This window comes from Gopherus flavomarginatus, chromosome 3 (genome assembly GCF_025201925.1).
Source record: "Gopherus flavomarginatus isolate rGopFla2 chromosome 3, rGopFla2.mat.asm, whole genome shotgun sequence".
Lineage (NCBI taxonomy): Eukaryota > Metazoa > Chordata > Testudines > Testudinidae > Gopherus > Gopherus flavomarginatus.
The window spans coordinates 236,411,144-236,434,900 of NC_066619.1; the positions used below are offsets into that span (position 1 = coordinate 236,411,144).

The 23,757-nt window shown below is 41.5% G+C and overlaps 1 protein-coding gene across 4 annotated transcripts in view; it reads right to left on the reverse strand.

Moving 5' to 3' along the window:
* GABRB1 (gamma-aminobutyric acid type A receptor subunit beta1) overlaps positions 1 to 23,757 on the reverse strand; it is a 289,303-nt gene that overhangs the window by 99,097 nt on the left and 166,449 nt on the right. The window lies entirely within an intron of this gene.

Sequence of the window (23,757 nt, forward strand, 5' to 3'; positions counted from 1 at the left end):
TTTGACCGATCACGACTCCCACTGGCCATGGTTCGCCGCTCCAGGCCAATGGGGGCGACGGGAAGCGGCGGCCAGCACATCCCTTGTCCTGCGCCACTTTCTGCTGCCTCCATTGGCCTGGGACGGCAAACAATGGCCAGTGGGAGCTGTGATCAGCTGAACCTGCCAACCTGGCAGGTAAACAAACCGGCCTGACGCACCAGGGTGCTTTCCCTGGCGAGCCGCGTGCCAAAGGTTGCCGATCCCTGGTATATAGAGCAGTATAAACAAGTATATACACTATACACTGAAATGTAAGAACAATATTTATATCTCAATTCTTTTATTTTATAATTACATGGTAAAAATGAGGAAGTAAGCAATTTTTCAGTAATAGTGTGCTGAGACACTTTTGTATTTTTATGTCTGATTTTGTAAGCAAGTAGTTTTTAAGTGAGGTTAACTTGGGGGTATGCAAGACAAATCAGGCTCCTGAAAGGGGTACAGTAGTCTGGAAAGGTTGAAAGCCACTAAAATAGAATACTTGTCACTCATGCATTAGGGAGTAACATTAAGGGACTCCTGTCCATAAATCATGTGTTACATGTTTCTTGAGATTTATCCTCAACCTGAAGAGAGCTGCTTTTGCCTGATCTCAGCCAAGCTGGGCACTTGCAGAGCTCTTGTTGATGTGTTCTCTCATCTTCCACATTCCACTCTACAACAATCCAAGAGGGTATGCTGTCCCTACACCCTTTAGCAGATAGTAAATATTTTATCTCAAAGCACAAGATAAGGTACTTTTCCAACACTGTTTATTAAGGCCATCAATCCCAATTCACCATTTACAGTCATATAGGATTCACTTTGGTCCTGAGACTTTTCCAGGCCTGAAAACTGAGGTCTTGTCTATGCTTAAAATGCTACAGAGGCACACCTGTAGTGCTTCAGTGTAGATGCTACCTATGCCAATGGGAGGGATTCTCCCATTGGTGCAAGAAATCCACCTCCATGAGGGGCAGTAGCTAGGTTGATGGAAGAATTCTTCTGTTGACCTAGCACTGTCTACACAGGGATTTAGGTTGGCTTAACTATGGATTTTTCTTGTGGAGATCAGGCCAGAGCATCTGCGTGAAGTGAATTCTTATCTTCTATTTACTATCAGATTGTGGCGCAGAGGAGACCGCATTTACGTAGGCTTTTGGTCTTCTACTCGGCTTGATGTGGAATGAAAATGTTTCAAAAGGCTTCTGAAGACTGTCTGATTTCCCCCCACCTCTGAATCTGCTCATTTTTAAGTGTAATCAGTTTTTTAAAGTGGAAAACCCCAAGAATTGTGTACTTAATGGAGCTCTTAAAAGATAAATACAGCTGCAGCATGTGGACTGTTAAAGTTTCCCTCCCCCAATTCCAAGTGCCTGGTCATTTTTCTCACTGCCATAACAGTGTAACAAAATTATAGAGACTGTGCCAAACAGATTGCGAGAGAAGAATTTTCTCTACTCTGAGAGAGGGTCTTATGCCTGTCAGACTACCAAATCCTAACTTGGACTGTAAATTTTTGAAGAAATGAAAGGCACCATAAACTCTTTAATGTGGTGTTTGCACTTTTTATCTACAAGGACCTCTTAATGCACAGTTATGAAGAGCATTAAAAGTATATGGCCAACTTGCAAATCATTTTTCTGTCTGAAAATGGTGTGCCTGCTAGATCTACAAATGACAAGATGACTACAACTGAGAGAAGTTAATGAAAACATTTTTCTTTTCCATTGTACTCTTGACAGCAATTTGTATAGTCAGTCTCTGTTTTGTTGGTGGTCAAGTTGCATGTCTTGTCTCTTGCACCAGCATAACAGCATCACACTTGTGCACCATTCTGTGTGGAGCTCAGATTCCCAAGGCCATTCAAGAGTGGTGCTTACAGATAACAAAATGGTGAGCAGCAAACCCTGAGACAGGGCTGGAGCTCTTCAATATATTCATGTTAGTTGACCTGAATCTGCATTTTTTTAGTGAATAAGCTGTTAGTCCAACAAAGTTTGTTGAGCTCTAGTCATGCCCCTTCTCCCCGTCTTTATGTGTAGATGGGAGAGGAATCCTGAAATTTCTCTCCATTTTAACATCAGATCATGGTTTTGAAAAGGCTGAGAACCATATTTTTCGAACATTTCTATTTATGTCTCTCCATGATATTTCTTGTATGATAAATTAAAAAATTAAAATAAAAACCTATGCAAGTTACAACATTAATTCAGTGAATTTCTGCAGTATTAATCTTTCATGTCTTGAACCATTTCTCTTGTAGAATGTAGAACTGTTTATTTAGCAGGCTAAAATGATGTTGAATTTCATAATTGCAAGATCCTGTCAGATTGCGCTGAAATTATGGCATTCCAGTTCTTATTATACGTATTTGGTAGACTCCACAATGTGCTAGGTACTGTCCATGCACACAGGAAGAGTCCCTGCCTCAAAGATTTTTATGTATTGGCATCTGTAAATGATGATAGTTAATGGGTACTGATATCCTATGAGCCTAGAGCTCTCACCATCCCTCAAGTGAACCAAAAAGGTACTGCATATTTGACTGTTAGCTTATTGGCCAAGTTCCCAAAAAAGTGTTGCTGCAAAGTAATGCTAAAAGAGAGACAATACAGAATTACTAATATATATTATTGCTTTATAAGCAATATCTATCTAAGTTCATGACAAACTTTGATAGCCTATTTTTAAAGTAGAAAACAGTGCTTGTGATTGGCAAATGAAATTATAATGGGAACCACATGAAAGGGCATATATAATGGAAATCTGCAAAGGAACATGATTCACTTTATAAGTATATAACCTCAATATGACATTAACATGTGATTGGGCAATATATAAAATGTAACCAACCGCAAAAAGCAAAATTTCATGATTGGCTGAATAATGTTACTTGCAATCTAGTATGGTCTTTGTTGTGACCTTTTGTACTTTGGAAATTTGGAGTGTATTGGGAGATAATGGAATATGTAACTATATAGATGATTGACCTCAAGAGTGACATCTGATGGTGATTGGTGGTGATAAGAGTATAGCTCACTGCAAATTATAGAATGAAGTAAACACATAATGAATAAAAACCTATGAAATGATTACCAAGTTAGACCTAAGAAATGCTACAACCTGGATTCCCAGGAAGGGTGACTAGAGATTTTGCCTTTCTGTTTTTGTGCTGATTAATCCTAGATGTCTAATCTTTGATAAATAAAAAGCAATTGAGCATAACCATTTGATGTCTCATTAATTAATGAACTGAACAGAACCCATTACGAAGTGTGTATTGATATTTGCTAACAAAGTTTAATTAATCAAGTTACAAAAAGATAACAGTGCCTGGTCTGTGTTCTTGTCACTAGAAAATGGGCCAATATTAATAAAAGCAGAAAGGGATAGATGTTGAAAAGACTGGACCAGATAGGCAAAGACAAGTATTTAAAATTTTTAGGATAAACACGTAACTCACATTTTGTGGCTTGAGAGCCAGGGACATTTTCCCCTTCTAGTAAATCAGGTTTCTGCAAACTCTCTGTAGCAGTCTGGACCAATGGGTTTTTTGTTTTGTATCATTTCACAAAGGTTAATCTCCAGATTTCCCCTGAAAGCAAATTTCCCAATGAGGATGCTATCAAATAAGTTATTCTGTAGCTCTTAAAACTTTACACTATTTGGATAAGACAACAAATGATTCAAACAAGGATACTGACATATTAACAGGTCATGTCACTGACAGGTTCCAGATTAGGAAATGGAGACTTTGAAGAATTCCAGTTTATGGTACAGAACATCTCCTGTTTCTCTTCACTAGTTAGGAATCTGGACTCAAGCTCTACGTAGCAGTGCCCACTGGAACCTATTTTTAAGGTAATTAAGTAAAGTTACTTAATTTCCCTTTTTTGGGTGGGGGCAGAGAGTTGATTAGGTTTTTTGTGGTGTTAATGTTTGGCTTATGGTATTGATAGCCTCAGGTTACAGAGAAGAGAATTTATTCTAGGTATGTATACCTGTGTCCTGTCATTTATAATATGACTAGAATGCATTGCATCAAGCTATGACTATTAGGAGCTAGGAGAAAATTTCTTCCTGGTGGCAGGTTATCCCTTAACAACCTACTGATTGATCTATTTTTGCACCTTCCTCTGTAATATATGGCCCTGGCCACTGTAGATGACAGGATAAGAATATAAAAATGGCCATACTAAGTCAGACCAATGGTCCATCCAGCCCAGTATCCTGTCTTCTGACAATGGCCAATGCTAGATGCTTCAGAGGAAATGAACGGAACAGGCAATTACCAAGTGATCCATTCCCTGTTGTCTAGTCCCAGCATCTGACAGTCAGAGGCTTAGCCATCTTGGCTAATAGCCATTGATAGACCTATCCTCCATGCATGTATCTAATTTTTTTTAACTCACTTAACTTCTGACCTCCACAACATCCCCTGGCAAGGAGTTCCACAGGTTTACTGGGCGTTGTGTGAAGAAATATTTCCTTATTTTAAATCTGCTGCCTATTAATTTCATTAGGTGACCCCTCGTACTTCTGTTATGTGAAGGGGCAAATAACACTTCTTTATTCACCTCTTCTACACCATTCATGATTCTGTAGACCTCTATCATATCCCCACCCTTTGTTCTGTTTAGAAAGGAGATAACTTTCCAGTCTTTTTCATCTCTTCTCATATGGAAGCTGTTCCATACCCCAATCCTTTTGCCCTTCTCTGTACTTTCTCCAGTTCTAATATATCTTTTTTGAGATGAGACGACCAGAACAGCTCACAGTATGCAAGGTGTGGCTGTACCATGGATTTATATAGTGGCATTATGATATTTTCTGTCTTATTATCTATCCCTTTCTTAATGATTCACAATGTTCTGTAATTGCCAGGATTGCCTCTTTTTTTAAACTGGTGTCATGTCAACTATCCTCCAGTCATCTGGTACAGAGTCTGATTTAAGCAAGAGGTTACATACCACAATACTGCAATTTCATATTTGAGTTCCTTCAGAACACTTGGGTGAATACTATCTGGTCCTGTTAACTTATTGTTTAGTTTTATTGTTTTGTTTCAAAGCCTCCTCTATTGACCTGTCAGTTCCTCAGATTTGTCACCTAAAAAGCATGGCTCAGGTGTGGGAATCTCCCGCACATCCTCTGCACTGAAGACTGATGCAAAGAATATATTTAGCTTCTCAGCAATGGCCTTTTCTATTCCATACTGGAACAGGCTGGCCATTAGTCTAATCAAATATCACACTTCCTTTATTTCCTGAGTGGTTAGAACCACACTGAGCAGTGTGCACAATAAAGACCCAAATCACCAGATTTGGAGATTCATTTTAAACTCAAACTATAGTGCAGATTCATAGAAAGGTTCACTAAGAATGACAATACTTTTGAAGGACACTGACCCCAGTTTTGAATAAAGCCGGGTCAGCTTATGATTTTTCAGTCAAATCCATACTTTTGCATGGTTTCAACACCAAACCTGCTTTAAATAAATGGGATAGTGGTGGAAATGACAGAGATCTCTCATTGACTTGGTTCTCAGATGGCATTTGAGCAAAATGTACTAGTAAATGTCATTCCAGAATCCTGATGCCACAGTAAATTGAAGACAATCCTGTAGTAAAATGCAAGTTACTTTCACTTTTAGATCAGTAGCAGTTTTTTAAAATGTGGGGCCACTTGGTTAATAGTTTGAAAGAAACATATATTTTATATATTTCTGCTTAAGTAACAGTCCCCGCACAAACATCAGTGATCAAGAACATAGGTAAATAGGGCAATTTCTGGATGATTTCAGTTATATTAAAATAACACTGACATGGATATAATCCTGGTTCTCTTATATGTTTCATGTCATTTAAGTCAATCTGCTCATTTTCCTCAAATCAGCTTTTTGAAAATAAAGAAAAAGGGTTATTTTTAGTGCAAATAATCCCAAACACACATTAAAATTAATTTGGCATCATTTTGTGAAATGTCATACTTCTTGGATGAGCAAAATAGCTACAATTTTGACTAGTTTTGAATGCCATGTGTGGTAGAACACAGCAGAGCAGAATTTTTGTATATCCAAAATGTGAAACGGGATTGCAGCATTTTGTGGCATATGGCAGGAACAGCAGTTATGAATGGGATAAGAAAGCCCCATGTTGGTTTAAAAAAAAATTGGTCAAGTGAAAACCAAGGATATGTATGTGATAAATTGCTTGAAACCCTTCTTGTATGGATCCTAACCTCTAGGTGACTATGTAAGCCATGTCAGAGACAGAGCAGCTGACAGGGACGAATCTTTTGGGCTGCTCATTATTATTCATTATTTGCATTACTGTAGCTCCTAGGAGCTCTAGGCATGGACCAGGACCCCATTGTGCTAAGTATTGTACAAAGACAGAACAGAAATATTTCTCTGCTCCAAAGATTGTGTTTGTCAAGGGCAGAGAAATGAAATGTTGCAGAAATTGAGTCTCAAGATGAGAGCTTGGATGAAAGTTTTTGAGTGGTCCCTCAGCACAAACTTCATCAGCTTCCCATGAGCTGATGATTGTCCTGGTTAAAAGACACTCTGTGAATATTTAGTGAATAAGAGAACCTATTCTTTTGGGCAGCTAGAACAAAATGCCTTGAACCAACAAACTTTTTCTAAATCTGTCTCTAGGCACAGAGCTAACTATTGGATGAACACTGATTGATTATGAGTTCAGAGAATGAAGATGTGGAAACTTTCCACAGCCAGATCTGCACAGCAACGTACTTCTGTGTACATGTGAACGTTCAATAACTTTGTTTGGAGAGCATCTCAATATTGGAATTTGGCCCTGGCTCCAAATACTGGTTTTGATTCAACAACAATTATGTGGTCTTCTAATAGTGCACATTATATACATTAGAGAGACAAAGTGTGTGCAATAATATATTTTATTGCACCATCTTCTGTTGGTGAAGACACCAATTTTTGAGCTACACAGAGTTCTTCTTCAGGTCTGGGAAAGGTACACGGTGTCACAGCTAAATACAAGGTGGAACAGATTGTTTAGCGTAAGTGGTTAACACACATTCTAAGATTGTTCAAAGTGACATGTCCCATTAACTGCAGTCATAGGACAAAAAAGGGGGGGTTGTGGGTTACAGATTGTTGTAATAAGCCATACAGTTAGTGTGTTTATTAAGACTGTGCTTTTTAGTGTCTAGCAAAGTTAGGAATTTAATCTCCCAGGCTTGTCTTTTGAAGGTGTTGTGCCAGTTTCCTTTTGAGGATGAGAGCTGACAGGTCAGATATGGAGTAATTGCTTTCTGAAAAGTGTTCACTCATAGGTGATATGGTGTTTTTATCTAATTTTTCTCTGTGAGAATTCATTCAAGAGTGTAGTGATTGTGTGGTTTCACCCACATAGTTATTAGGTTATCTAGAGCACTGGATGAGGTACGCTACATATTGTGATAGGCATGTGTAGAATCCATGGATCTTGAAAGATGTGTTGTGGGGGGTGTTGATCACCACAGGAGTGGAGATATGTCTGTAAATTTTGTGTTTGTTGTGATGGCAGGATCTGGTCTGTGGGGAGCTTGCTTCTAATGATGAGCTTGGAGAGTTTGGGGGTTGTTTGAAGGCCAGAAGAGGGGATTCAGGAAAGGTTTCTTTCAGAATGTGGTCCCCATCAAATATTGATTGCAATTGTTTAATGATACCCCATATGAGTTTCAGCAGGGATAAGCGGTCGGAGTTTTCCCCCCCACCCTGTATTGAAGCAGGTTCTCTTGAGGTATTTGGGTACCCATTTGGGTTGAGGTGTGTATCCCATACGTTCTCCTCTGTGGTATCTGAGTGCCTAGCTATAGATAACAGATTGTGAGGTAAATATGATGATCTGTGGGTTTCTTGTACACAGTTGTCTGTAAGGTTCCATTGTTGAAGCTTCTTGTGGTTTCCAGAAATTTTATGCTAGTGCAGGAGTGTTCTAGAGAGAGAGTGATGAATGGGTGGTGGTGGTTGAAGCTGTGGTGGAAATCTGAAACAGTTTAGGTCATCCATCCATAGGATGAAAATATCATCAATGTATCACAGGTATATAATTGGTTTTGTGATGCATTTGTCCAGAACTTCTTCCTCAAGGTTACCCATGAAGAAGTTGGCATATTGGGGAGCCATCTTAGTACCCATGGCTGTTCCTATGGTTTGAACAAAGTATTTTGTCATTGAATGTAAAATTGTTATGGGTGAGGATTAAATGGATCATTTGGCAATGTGTTTGGGGTGGATATCTGAGGGTTGTCCATTGTATTGTAGGTATTTGAGGCAGGCAGCGATGCCGTCATTGTGATGGGTGTTGGTGTATAGGAAATTGACATTCATGGTGGCAAGGATGGCGTTCTGGTTCTTAAGGTTGCAGAATAGCTAGAGGACGTAAGCTGTGTCTTGGAGGAAGCTGGCTGTTGCTGTGGTGAGTGGTTTGAAGATGATTTCTGTAAATCCTCATATTTCTTCAATAAGAGTGCCATGGCCAGATATGATGTGTCTGCCTGGGTTCCCTTATTTATATATCTTGGGAAGCATATAGAAGGTCCCTGGGGTGGGGGTTCATGGGGGATGAGGTTGTAGAGTTTCTCTTGGAGTTGTTTGGAGAAGGATTTGGTGATATCCTTAAATTCTTGGGTGAATTGTGGTGTGGTATCTTCTTTGAGTTCTTTATAGTAGATAGTATTGGGGAGTTGTCAGTTGGCCTAGTTGACGTAATCATCACAGTTGAGAACTATGATGGCACGCCCTTTGTCTGCTGCTTTGATCACTATCTGGTGGTTGGATTTCAGGGACTATATAGCTGTCTTCTTGGTGGTGGAGAGATATGTGGTGGATGTGATGTTTGTTAAGGATTTCACAGTCAATTTTCTTCCTGAAGCAATAAATATAATGATCAAATGTGTGGTTTCGCCCATTGTGGGGTATCTAGTCAGATTATTCTTTTTTCTTATGACTATCAGTGGAGACGAGGTAGTTGTGGATGGTGTTGTCATTATTTTGGAAATAATTCTTTGAGGTGGAGTCAGTGAAATAATTCTTCCAGTTTTTCACATGTTAATACGGGATCAGGTTCTGTGGTGGGGCAGAAGTTCAGTCTTTTGGAGAGTACAGATTATTTAGCTCTGCTTAGGGGGAGTCTTTATAAATGAATGATTTTGGGGTCTTGTGTACTGTCCATGTGTTTCCTGGTGGCATGGTTTCTCCTGGAGGTCATGGTCGGTGGGTTGTGGAGCTGTTGTAGTTGGTTCCACTTTTTGTTTTGTGTTGGATGGCTATCATCAGGATTTTTGATAGCTGTTTTAGGTTTCTTTCCTGGTCTCCAGGTAGTTTTCCTGTTTTTCCCTTCCAGTGTGTGGGAGTATGTGATATTTTCTTGTTTGATGTGGTCCCTTCTGGAGTATGTGAAGTTTTTTGGAAGTCCTTCTGCTGAGGTATTCAGCATATTTGGAGTTCTATGTAGTGATCAGAGGATTAGAGATGGTGAGTCCTTTGGGAATGATGTTTTGTTTCTTTCATTTGCTAGGGAAGTAGATGCCACTGTTATATTGTGCTTCTTTTTTCTTTGTGCTGTGGAGTTTTCATTTCAGAAAGCCAAATTTGATGTCTTCCATTGCTGTTTGCAGTACATAAGAATGGCTATATTGGGTCAGACCAAAGATCCATCTAGCCCAGTATCCTATCTTCTGACAATGGCCAGTACCAGGAGCCCCAAAGGAAATGAACAGAACAGGTAATCATCAGGTGATTCATTCCCTGTCACCCATTCCCAGCTTCTGACAGTGTTGGTGTAGCTGTGTTGGTCCAAGGATTAGAACATTAGAGAGATAAGGTGAGTAAGAGAATATCTTTTATTGGACCAACTTCTGCTGGTGAAAAAGCTAAGCTTTTGAGCTACACAGAGCTCATCTTCAGGTCTGGGAAACTTAGTGTGTCACAGCCACATACAATGTGAAATAGATTGTTTATCATAAGTAGTTAACGTATTCTAAGGGTCCATTCAAGGTCAGTGTCCCGTTAACACCTCTGCAGTCATAGGACAAAAAAGGGGTTAGTGGGTTACAGATTGTTGTAATAAGCCATCAATCCAGTGTCTTTATTAAGCTTATGATTTTCAGTGTCTAGCTCCCAAACTCATCTTTTGAAGATGTTGTGCAGGTTTCCTTTGAGAATGAGGACTGATAGGTTAGATATGAAGTGATCATTTTGTAATAACTGTTCATCCAATTTATCAAGATCTGACTGGACCTGAAGTATCTGAACTCTCCAAGAGACTGAGCTTCTGCCCCACCATAAAACCTGGTACCCTACTAGCATGTAGAGAGCTAAAATAATTGGTTTCACTGATGCTGCCTCAAATAACTTATTCCTGTATTTTAGTTGTTTCATAGTGTATGATTGATGTGTAACTTATATGTAATTTAAGACTAACACTTGTGATAAATCCATAGCAGCTCACTGGAGTTAATATATTTGTGTGTATTGCATTGTTAAAATACTACTACTTTGTGATCATAGATTTTAAGGTCAGAAGGGACCATCATGACCATCTAGTTTGACCTCCTGCACATTGCAGGCCACAGAACCTCACCCATTCATTCCTGTAGTAAACTCCTAATCTCTGGCTGAGTTACTGAAGTCCTGACCTTAAATATGGTGATCAGTTAGACCCTGAGCATGTGGGCAAGATCCAGCAGTCAGATACCTGGGAAAGAATTCTCTGTAGTAACTCAGAACCCTCCTGATTTGATCATATGTTTTCAGTAGAAATCTGAAAGTTTCTAATGTAGACACTCTTGTAATTTCTACTATGTGGTGTTTTGTCACAGTATGTCAACTCCTCTCATGTCATTCCACCATGACAGAACAGAATGTGATAGAAAATACCACAAAGGAATCTGGCCTGCGAGGCCATATGGTTGCATAAATGAGGACATGAAACCCTCACCAGCTCAATATAGATAGCAGTAGAATAAGTGACTAAAGTAATGACTGTAATATTTCCAGACTGGCACATGCTGATATTCGACAGATTTTATAGGCACACGTATCTGTTTAAAAGGAAAATTTGGAATAATTTTGTTTTCAACATCCAGCAATTTGGTCTAAATGACCTTTGATTCTGGTTTGCTCTTAAGACTTAAATGTATTTTTTATTACAACAGTAATTGTTCCATGAATTTCAGGAGTTGCTTAATACATTCATGACAAATCTTTAAATAGTAACTGAAAACCAAAGCATCTTCACAAAGTCTTACCAGCTGAAACACGAGGCTGTGAAAGCAATTCTTAATAAAAGTTGGTAAATGCAAACATATGCTTGCAAATCTTTCTTTTCTTGGTGAAAACAATGTTAGCTGTTACATTTCTAGCTGAGTCCAAAGACAGCTATAATTGCACAATTGACTGGTAAAAATGCAATGGGTAGGCGTCTCATCATTAAAAATATGTACCATTTTAATTTGGTAAATGTATCATTTGTCTAGTTTCACTTTCACTTGCCCTTGTATCAGGAAGAATTAGTGAAACAGATCATCAAGGTTCTGGTGAAGTCACCAATGTGCTGCTTCAGTGTGCAAATGAGACTTAAAGCTACCTTAATCAGACTGCTGAGAATTCCTTCACCAGGGCCACCCAGAAGATTCAGGGGGCTTGGGGCAAAGCAATTTCGGGGGCCCCTTCCATAAAAAAAAGTTTCAATACTATAGAATACTATATTCTTACAGGGCCCCTGCAAGGCCTGAGGCAAATTACCACACTTGCCCCCTCCTCTGGGCAGCCCTGTCCTTCACTGTGGGCGAACGCTTGCTGACACTAATAAATATTTATTCAGGAATCAAGCACAGGGTCAAAACAAACCCCCAAACTCTTGAGTTCTCGTAATGCAATAAATCAGGGTTTCTCAAACTGGGGTCTGTGCACCTGTGGGGGGTCTGTGAGCGCACTCCAGGGGGTCCACGAGTCATGTCTGGGGCTGCTGGCCCCGCTGATAAACTCCTCCCCGTCCCTCCCAGTGCCTCCTGCATGCAGGGGAACAGCTGTTCAGCAGTGGGTAGGAGGTGCTGGGAGGGAGGAGGAGGAGTGGGGACAGGGTGTGCTCAAGAGAGGAGGCAGAAAGGTGAGGAAAAGGAGGGGCAGGAGTGGAGCGGGGATGGGAAGAGTTGGGGCAGGAGTGGGGCCTTGGGGGAAGGGGTGGAGTGGTGGCAGGGCTTGGGGGTTTGCAAAATTTTTTAAATCAAAATGGGGGTCCTCGGGTTGCTAAAGTTTGAGAACTGCTGCAATAACTAAATAAGAGGCAGCAGCCATCATGTTAATTGAATATTGGAGTTCTATTATACCAAGATTGTACTGTGGTATAAAATATATTTAAGACATCAATAAAATACTTTTAATAGATCAAAGTACCTCATGTGCATATGTACACATGAGGAATGCATACAAAAACTGCCTTTAATTTAAATATCCTACAGAAACATCCAATAATTAAATATCTGGAGGTACTGCAGAAAATGAGATGCAATGCATCTCAAATATATGTATAACTTAATCAGTGCAAACATAATTGAAATGACAATTTAAGATGAAATATAGAGTGATGTGAATACTAATATTGATAGAAATGGGGCTATATACTGTGGTACACCAACATATGTAAATCCTGCTGTGATTGCAAGCTATGATTAACTGGAAAAAAGATTATTTTTCAAATGTATTGGACACCAAACAGGATGGGAAGGGTAAGGTTTTGAGAGGATGTGTTAATAGTTGGAAGTGCAATTTTGAAAATGGCATATTAACTCATAAGTTACGGCTTGCCTGGATGTCAAAAAAAGTGTTAGTGCCAAGCTGGCAACAAAATCACATTGATTCTTACCACTGATCTACCTAGGAACTCCTGGGGAATATCTGAAAGTATATCTTGATCTATAAATAATGTATATTAAGAATGGGTTGTTGCCTAGAATTAAATCCTGTACTTCCCAGCAACTCCCAGCTATTTCCCCATAAATTGTTGGGCATGATGCAGGGTATTTGGCAAGACTGTGAGAAAGTAATGTTCTCACTCTCACCACACTATGGAGCAAAAGTAACAGACTTACTCCAAGGCCTTTACTCTCATACATTATAGCACAGTCTGGCTGCTGAGAGTGTCTTCCTTGTGAGTATGCTGCAGTCTCTGTATTTCAGGAACACAGAGTGAGACCGGGATATAATGCTGAAACCACAACTCATTTAGATATGTAACAAGATGGTTCCTACAGACTCAGAGCATGCAGAGCCTGCGTGGGCCTGCATTATGTAGGAGATCCCTTGCAATGAGTATGCTTGACTCATTTTAAACTGACAGTCCATTAGGTTGCCAATAATGGTTGGCCATCTTCCTGCAGGTTTCATAACATGACATAATCTTTAATTAAAGATTAATCTTTAATTCCTGGAGACTCCAGGACAATCTTGGAGGGTTGACAACCCTACTTGCCCAACTCCTTGTCAGTCCTGCCTTGAAACCTGCTGCTGTTGTATATAATTAGAATCCATATATACACCTGAGCAATATTGACCTGGGGGTTATGGACTGTTTGCACAAGATCCTCTAATTCAGCCCTTAGTACAGTGGAACCAGACCAGTTCTGCAGCAATGGGGCACTCTGCAGCCATGGATCGGGGACCAAATTGGTTATTAATCAGTATCTAGGGGGACTTGCTGAATTAGCTTTCGGTGCAAGGGTGCTCTTTTTAAAATGCAGAATATAAAATGTTCTTTCTAAATAGAACAGCAAAGAATAAGTTGCAGCTCAGCAAAGGTCTGACAGATGAATGTTGGGCATTTCTGTGCCTCTCATGTTTTCATGCCAGTGACTCTAATCTGGCATCACTTACACACTGTATCTTAGATTTTATCTAATTTAAACAGAAGAGCTGTGTTGTGCATTCAAATTACACACAGTTTAAAAGGGTGCGCCTGAAAAGCTTTTTCCTTTCCAAAATAACGGGATTGATGTGTCACCTAGAAAAAGGATGTAAACTGAATAAAATGGACTATATTTGCTCAAAGGAGAAAGTTACTGTATATCTCTGTTGTCTTCCTGAATCCTGACGCATTTTCAAACATTAAAACATAAGTGAAATTTGACTCTGAGCTTCATCCAGGTTTGATTCAACCAGTGGTGAAAGTGAGCTGGGACGGGCCGGTATGGCATACCAGTAAGAAGCTGCTACCGGCCTGTACTCAGCCCACGTTAAAGCACTGCCGCGGCAGCCCTTTAACATCACTGCCCCTTTTGCCTCCCCCATTGGCGGCCCTGCCAGTAGGGTCCCTACTGGCAGGGCTGCGAACAGGGGGAAGGGGCAGTGACTTTAAAGCGCTGCTGTGGCAAGGGACCCCCCCCTTAAAGTGCTGTTGTGGCAGCACTTTAACTTCATTGTCCCTTTGCCCCCCCAGGCTGCCCATGGGGGGGGCAGGCGGTGGGTGGGGGATGGCAAAGGGGGCAGCTGGCCTGGGGCCAATGATTTAAAAGGACCCAGAGCTCCCAGCTGTCACTACCACAGCAGTGGCCAGAGCCCCAGGCCCTTTTAAATAACCATTGTAGCCAGGGGTGGCAGGGGGCCAGGCAATGCGGATGGGCTGGCTGGGGGAGGCTGACTTCCACCAGCTCCTTCCCTTCTGCCTGAGGCCTCTCCCCTTCCAGGGCCCGGAATCGGCCCCCCATACTGGTAAGAATTCAATATTACTTTCACCCCTGGATTCAACTATTGATTTTGATCCTCTCTCCTAGGACCTAATACAATGGAGTTATGATCCATGCCTAGGGCTCCTAGATGATACGGTAATACAAGTAATAATAATATCTGTGGATAGCCATAGGTGAGCATGGCGAATAAAGAAATCCCTCCTCTGGCTGTGTCCCCTTTCTCCCAGATAACATCCCCTTTGCAATGCGCTGGGAGGTGAGGCACAAAGGAACCACTACCCCATCCTCTGCCACTAAAGGTTTATTTACATAAAGAGAATCCTCATAGGGCTGGATCTATCGGCTTTCTGGATGTTCTGGCTGCTTGGCACTGCTCCATCAGCATGAACAGGAGCCAGGATTGAGAGAGACTAACGAATTCAAACCTGCCTTTCAAATGTACAGTGTATTTTGCTCCGATTTTAGACAGTCTGCTATGGAGATAAAACGCAAATGAATCTTAATTTGGTCCCACTTTTAATTATAGCGGCATCTAAGCATGGCCTTATACTGTAGTTAAAAATCTGTTTTTCCCCTTTATTAACCCGTAGTTTTTTGAGATTTACAATTTAGTCATAAGTATTAGTTTTGGCACAGGAAAATTGAGCTCTTTAAACAGCTATTCCAATGAATCAGATGGGGAATACAGTTAGAAGTCATTACAACTAAACTGAAAATGTAGCCATTTCATTTTGTATTAGATTGTTTTTACACAAGCATCCACCATGTCTCCTTTACATAAGTGGTTCTCCAGCTTTATCCTTCTGAAGACAGCTCAAGAAAGAGAATCTTATGAACCCCCCTCTTATTCTGTGCTCCAGTGCCCTGCCCTTTGGTTTACAAAAAGGTTTAATTCTGTGGACGACCATGAAGGGTTTTGTAAGTAGTGAGGGGTTGCACATCAAGGGGACTGAAGATGGTGCACATTTAATTTCCCAGTAGAGTGATGCAAAATATGGCTGGTTTTCTGTGTTTTGGGTAGAGCTGGTTTAAAAAAAAATTTGTACACCCCCCCATTTTAAATGGTTTCATTTTTTCAATTTTGTGATTTTTTTAAAAAAACTGTGAAACTTAAAATCCGCCCCCCACTTTTAGCCCTCCTTCACCTCCTTTTCTTACTGAGTACAATAAAATGACTGTCTCCCCCCGCCACTTTCCTTTTACTGCTATAACTTTTTAAAAGTTGAGAATCTGGAAAAAGGAAAACAGAGAGAGTGCGTGTGGGGGAATATCCCCCCTCCATCACTTGTTCCGTTGTATTCAGTAGCAAAAAGTAGGGGATAAGGGGAATAAACCTTCAAAAATACAGTGGAAAATATTTTCAGATTGTTTTGATGACAAACAAAGTTTTATATTTTTAAAAAACAGCAGCTTTTCCTTTAAAAAAAACTGTTTTGGAAATTGTTCAAACCTGAAACTTGTTTGGGGGGAAGCAGGGAAAACAAAAACCCAGCTGGACCAAAATACACAAAAAGGTTTGACTTAGGCCTAGTCTAAGTCAAACTTAGATCAATGTAACCTACCTTGCATCAACTTCATTGTGTATGTGTCTACACTTAAATTTGTCTCCCATTGCTGTAAATTTCTATTGTGGAAACATAACAACTCCAATTTCCCAAACAGCACTGAGCCATGGTCTCTGTATTGAGGTCAATGCATCACAAATGTAAACATTGCATTACCTGAGCTGACCTTAACAGTCCTCCAGCAGCTGATCCACAACGTCTGACACTAACCACTTTGCTTACCACTGTGAAATCTACTGCCTCTCTTTGCAGTCCATGGAGAACTCCAGCATAGGACCTCTCTATACCCCCTTAACATTTCAGGTGGCATCAGAGGCCACATCCCTATCCTTACCACTACACACCAGGGGGAGTGAAGGACAACTCAGCTTTACATGCAGCTGCTGAGCCGATAGTTGAATCTTTTCTTGCTGCTGTTGAGGTGGCTGGTGTACAGCTTCACAAGCCAGGGGGAGTAAGAGGTTGGCTGGGTCTCCCAGGGTCATTATTGGCATTTCAATATCACCAGTGAGAATCTGCCAGTCAGGAAAGAAAGTCCCTGCTTGTAGCTTTCTGAGCAGCCCTGTGAGTGTCATGCACCTTCCTTGACCAGCCAAGATTGATGTCAGTGAAGCATAGGTGCCTGCTTTCTCTGGGCCCTGGTGGTGCTTAACACCAGGCCCTACCCCCATCTGTCCCCTTCCCCCAAGTCCCCACTCCCATCCTGCCTCTTTCCACACCTGTTCCACCCCAGGCCCCACCCCTTGCCCCAAGTCCCTACACTTCCTCACCTCTTCCCACCCAGTTCCTCCCCCTTCCCTGAGCATGCCCCATCCCCACTCCTCCCCCTGCCTCCCAGAGCCTCCTGCACACCATGAAACAGCTGATTGTGGTAGGCAGTAGGCACTGGGAGAGAGGGGGAGGAGATGATCTGCTGAACCACCGGCAGACAGGAGGCGCTGGTGGGGGGATAAAGAGGCTGATGGCTGCCAGTGAGTGCTAAGCACCCGCTAATTTTTTTCCATGGGTGTTCGAGCTCTGGCGCCTATGCAGTGAAGTGTCCCCAGTGATGCACCAATACTTGCATAATCATAAGAAAAAAGTTCTTTCTGTTGATTTACTCTGTGGTAAGGTGATCTGATGCCAAGATAGGAATGTGCCACTGCACCACAGTTCAGGAATGCCACTGCTGCAAGTCCATCCATTATGTCCTGGACATTGCCAAGAGCCACAGTTCTGCATAGCAGAAAACAATTAATGGCCTCGCATGCTTGCATAACAATAGCCGCTTGCAGTGGATTTTCCAATTCCAAAATGATTTCCCACTGTCTGGCAGCAATCCAGTATTGCAAGTTTCCACAATGTGATCACCACTCACTGCTCCGCTGCTCATGCAGCTCTCATTCTGGTGTCCCTGCGCTGGAGGGTTGGGATGGGTTTGGCACACGGATCTAGGAACGTGGCCTTGTGCATCTGAAAATTCTGCAGCTACTGCTCATCATCCCAAGCCTGCTTTACAGTGTGATCCCACCCATCAGTGCTCATTTCTAGGGCCCAGAAATAGCACTCTACCATTTATCACAGCAATCTGCCCTTTAGGAAATTGTCATGTTCCTTGCTGGTCTTCCTGTGCCTCTCCAAATACCGGAGGATTGTATGTCCTGTGCTCGCAATGCTCATGACAATAGTGCAGATCTGTGTGGGCTCCACATTTGTCAGAGATGGTGGACAGTGACAAGTCCCATGTGGGTGTGTAGGATTTTCGAAATAGGCATGAAAATTATGGAATGGATATGTCATTGGGGGTGGAGAAAATCATATGATAGGAATTTGACGATACAGTCTCAGTCACCCCTGTGGGACTGATTTCTGCCCCACCATGCATTGCCAAACCTTCTCAAAAGTCAGTGTGCTGGATGGTGGTGAATTACACACTGGAATACCTACCCATGATGTAGTGCAAGATGCTCCGAAACACAAGTATTAAGTATGCACAGCACTGATACAAGGAGCCAAGTATGCACTTACATAAGCAATATGCTAACTGTGATGGCTTTATGCTGACATAACTTGTGTTGGCAAAAATGTGTAGTGTGGACATGCCTTAGAAACGGGTCTGAACCATGAACCACAGTAGAGAATGGAGGCCTAAACTACAACTCCCATAAGGTAATGTGCTGATAGGGAAATGCAGTTTAAAGTTTTTTGTTGAACTAATTTGAAACAAAACATTTCAAAGAATGAAATATTCTGATCTGGATCAAATTGACTCAACATGAAATATTGCATTTTGATTTTCCTGACAGAAAATTGAAAAATGTCCATAGAATGAAATTTATCCCACAAAAAATTTTGATTTTGTGGAAACTACATTTTTCATCATGGAAAACCATTCTGACAGAAAATTCTTGACCATTTCTACAAATGAGAAAAGGTCGTCTTTCATAGAACTCTTAGAATACTATTTTTTAAAATTTTATCTGATCTATGTAGTAATTCTGGTGGTTAGTAAAGTGTTCTGCATTTAACAGAAACCTGGCTCCATTTTCTAAGCAACATTGACAGTCTTTATTCAAAATTACCACTCAGAAGAAAAATTGCTGATTACTTATTCTCCAGAGAAATGAATCATAAACATTGTTGGCACTTACAACTTCACAATTAAATTAAGTGCACAGCATGGAGTCATGTCTTTAAAAAAAAAAAAAGGAGGGGGGGAGTAAAAATCTGGCAGGAGTCACAGAGGCCGTAAAGATGCTCTTTATTGCTCTAAACACAGTCAGAAATAAAATAAGACTTATTATAAATGTATAGGGATGTGGCAAATGAAAGGCCTAATCATTTCTATATTGGGACCCAATGTTGCTCCCTTAGCAGTCAATGGAATTGCGTGCAATGGAAACAGGATTTCACCCCATTATCTCGAATTGTTATTAACAAAATAAAAATTCAGGCCTGTTAACAGAATACTATGTACTTGGCTACATTTTGCATAATGTTTTAGCACATCAATATATCTAGACTGCTTATACTTTTATATTTTCGTAGTTTATAATAGAAGTAACACTCCCTGGGTTGAGCATTTCTTGGAATTTGGTGGGTTATGGTCTGACTTAATCTTTTCCAGCTAGTCTCCAAGGGTGTGGAGAGGCTTCCATTGGGCTTTGGATCAGGCTGTAACTGCCAGGGATTACTTTCCTTGCTCTTTGTTATTGCTTAACTGTTTGAGCTGTCCTACAAAGTGGATTAAAGTCTGAATATCCTATTTGTTTGCACTGGGAGATCAAGGAGTACCATTTCTGCTAAAATGAAACTTCTGCTCACATGGAATTTTTTGATTGGGAAGTGGCTTCAGCAAATTAATAGAAAAATAAGATCCCAACACACTGGTTTGTGAATATTAATATCCTGTTGTGGTTTTAATAATATTCTCCTTGAAGCCTTCTTTAAACAATGCATTCTCTTTTACAAGCACACTTGAAATTACTATAGCCAGAGCCATCCCTGGGGTAGGGCGAATTGGGGTGACTACTCCAGGCCCCATGTTTTGACATCATAGTGTCAGATACAATACTTTGCACACACCCATCAGAGTGTACATGTGTGTTGCTCAGGGGGCTGGTGGATCCCGGGGGACCGGTGGCAATCTGTGGGGGGATCCTGGCGATGGTTCTTGGGTTTGCCCCACAGTGCTGGAGGTGGCAGTGATTGCCCCTGCATGGGCCTTGTGGACTGTTGCCCCAGAGATGGGGTTCTGTGGCAGTGATGGGATCAGAGGCAGGAGGCGGTGCCGGGTAAGTGCAGGGCCGGGGGCAGGGAGTGCAGCAGTGGGGGCATCCCACAGGCTGAGACCTCCCAGCCCCATCTCGTGGAGGTCCCTGGCCCTGCCTGCTGGTAGCAAGGTCGTGGGAAGGCCCCGGCTCTGGGAGCCTGTGAGAGACCCGTTCGCAGCTGATTATTTCTGTGTGGGGCAGGGAGCTGGTCCAGCCCACCGGGTCTTGGCCCATGAGCTCCCCGCGGGGGTGCAGAGTGGCTCGGACACTCGCTCCCAGCTAAAGGGTCCATGCATAGTTCAGTTTTGGGGCAGGGTTGCTCCATGGGGAGTTTTTTTAATTATATGAACTTCATTATAATTATACATAAGAACTACAATATAATTAATTATACAGCTGGGTGCTATCAATATTTAACCTGCAGCTGCACTTGAATTTCACTGCAACCAGATTTCGCCTGTATAAAAATTTTTAAGTGGGGGGTGTCATAAACAGATAGTTAAGAGTTAATGTCTCTTTTACCTGTAAAGGGTTAAGAAGCTCAGTAAGCCTGGCTGACACCTAACCAGAGGACCAATCTGGGGACAAGATACTTTCAAATCTCGGTGGAGGGAAGTCTTTGTTTGTGCTGCTTGTTTTGTTCGTTGTTTGCTCTTGGGGCTAAGAGGGACCAGACATGCACCCCAGGTTTCCCCAATCTTTCTGAAACGGTCTCTCATGTTCAAAATAGTAAGTACTAGCTAGAAAAGGCAGATTAGTCTTATGTTTGTTTTCTTAACTTGCAAATGTGTATTTTGCTGGAAGGAGTTTTACCTCTGTTTGCTGTAACTTGGAATATCAGGCTAGGGGGGAGGGAGTCCCTCTAGGCTCTATAAATCTGACTACCCTGTAAACATTTTCCATCCTAATTTTACAGAGATAACTTTTACTTTTTTTCTTTTTTTAATTAAAGCTTTCTTTTTTAAGAACCTGATTGATTTTTTCCCCTTGTTTAAGACCCAAGGGGATTGGGTCTGAACTCACCAGGGATTGGTGGGGGGAAGCTTAATTCCGCTCTGTTTTAAGATCCAAGGAGTTTGGATCAGTGGAGCCTCTCAGGGTAGTCCAGGGAGGGGGGATGGTTTATTACTTCTGGTTTTAAGACTCAAGAGGTTTGGGTCCTGGGTTCCCCAGGGAAAGTTTTGGGGGAACAGAAAGTGTGCCAAACACTATATTTTGGCTGGTGGCGGCGCTATCAGATCTAAGCTAGGAATTAAGCTTAGAAGGGTACATGCAGGTCCCCACTTCTAGGACGCTAAAGTTAAAAGTGGGAAAAATACCTTGACAGGGGGCCCATACAGGCTGATTTGTCCCAGGCCCTGCACCCCCCTAGGGAATGCCGACTATAGCATTCCCAGCTTCACTTAACTTTCATACTATATAGTCACTGTATGGGCAGATAAGAATAAATGTGGGAGTGGGGGGTGTTATGCAAATGAGATGATGTAATGTTTGAATAAAGGAACAGAACTTCAAGCCCCGGCCCTTGCCCTTTTATGGAGTTGCTTCTCCATCCTTCCTCGACTACAGCATCAGCCCTGCTGGAGGATGGGGCTAGGGATGGTACAAAGGTCGGTGAAGTTGCCAGCATTCTGCTCCTTTCCCTGCTGCCCCTCCCAGCGGGGAAAGGAACAGAACACCCAGCCCTGCCCCCCAGCTCTCTCCTCTGGTGGGGCTGCTGCTGTGTCTTTCCAGTATGCTGTACTAACTATAAATAGCTTCCTGGTACGGTGTACCGGAGCATAACGGCTTACTTGCACTTGACTAGTGTATGCAGAAGCTTGAGAGGCATGGAAGTGAGATGAGTGTCTGTGTTGTTAAAAAATGCTGGTCTTTAAAACTCTGGAAACAAATGGAGAAAATGAATATGGTACCTAGTGTGTAGGTATTGTATGGTGCTTAAGGGAAGCCATAATCCAGTGTGTGCCTGGGGAAACAAATACATTGAAGTATAAAAATGTTTATGATATGAGTACATCTTGTTGGTCCTGAGTTGTGTATATAAATGAAATACTCTTACACAGGGCAAAATATTAAACAGTACTCTTCATATTTTGGATCTGCATGGGACACCTGGGACTAAACAAAGACCAAAGCAGAGATTGAAGTAAATTGATCCAAACCTATATATATTTGTTAGAACAAATGTAAGCATAAATCAGAGAGACACATTTCCTGTTAAATGTTGTGATTTGAGAAGTCTCGGAGGGTGTCTTCACTATAGTATTAGCATTGGTGATCCAAACTTGGGTCTCAGCACGTAGGTTAGTCTAATCTGGATGTGACCAGCCACCCTGCAGAGTCATACCCAAGTTACTGTCCTCACTGGTGCTGTTCATCTCTCTGTGTTAGGACTTTTGGGGGCACAGCCCATAGACTCATAGGACTGGAAAGGACCTCAAGTGGTCATCTAGTCCAGTGCCCTGCACTCATGGCGGGACTAAGTGTTATCTAGACCATTCCCGAGAGGTATTTGTCTAACCTGCTCTTAAAAATCTCCAGTGATGGAGATTCCACAACCTCCTTAGGCAATTTATTCCAGTGCTTAACCACTCTGACAGTTAGGTTTCCTAATGTCCAACCTAAACCTCTCTTGCTGCAATTTAAGCCCATTGCTTCTCGTCCTATTCTCAGAGTTTAAGCAGAACAATTCTTCTCCCTCTTCCTTGTAGCAACTTTTTATGTACTTGAGAACTGTCATCAGGTCTTCTCTTTTCCAGACTAAATAAACCCAATTTTTTCAATCTTCCCTCATAGGTCATATTTTCTAGACCTTTAATAATTTTTGTTGCTCTTCTCTGGACTTTCTCTAATTTGTCCTAATCTTTCCTGAAATGTGGCACTCAGAACTGGACACAATACTCCAGATGAGGCCTAATCAGCATGGAGTAGAGAGGAAGAATTACTTTGTGTCTTGCTTACAATACTCCTGCTAATACATCCAAGAATGAAGTTTGTTTTTTTTGCAACAGTTACGCTATTGACTCATATTTAGCTTGTGATCCAGTATGACCCCCAGATCCCATTCTGGAGTACTCCTTCCTAGGCAGTTATTTCCCATTTTGCATGTGTGCAACTCATTGTTCCTTCCTAAGTGGAGTACTTTGCATTTGTCCTTATTGAATTTCATCCTATTTAGTTCAGACCATTTCTCCAGTTTATCCAGATCACTTTGTATTTTAATCCTATCCCCCAAAGCACTTGCAACCCCTCCCTGCTTGGTATCATCCGCAAACTTTATAACGTACTCTCTATGCCATTATCTAAATCATTGAAGATATTGAACAGAACCTGACCCAGAACTGATCTCTTCGGGACCCCACTCGTTATGCCCTGCCAGCATGACTGTGAACCACTGATAACTACTCTCTGGGAACAATTTTCCAACTAGTTTTGCACCCACTTTATAGTACCTCCATCTAGGTGGCATTTCTGTAGTTTGTTTATGAGAAGGTCATACGAGACAGTATCAGAAACTTTACTAAAGTCAAGATATACCACGTCCCTCTTATCCAAAAGGCTTGTTACCCTGTCAAAGAAAGCTATCCGGTTGTTTTGACGCAATTTGTTCTTGACAAATCCATGCTGACTGTTACTTATCACCTTATTATCTTCTAGATGTTTGCAAATTGATTGCTTAATTATTTGCTCCATTATCTTTCCCA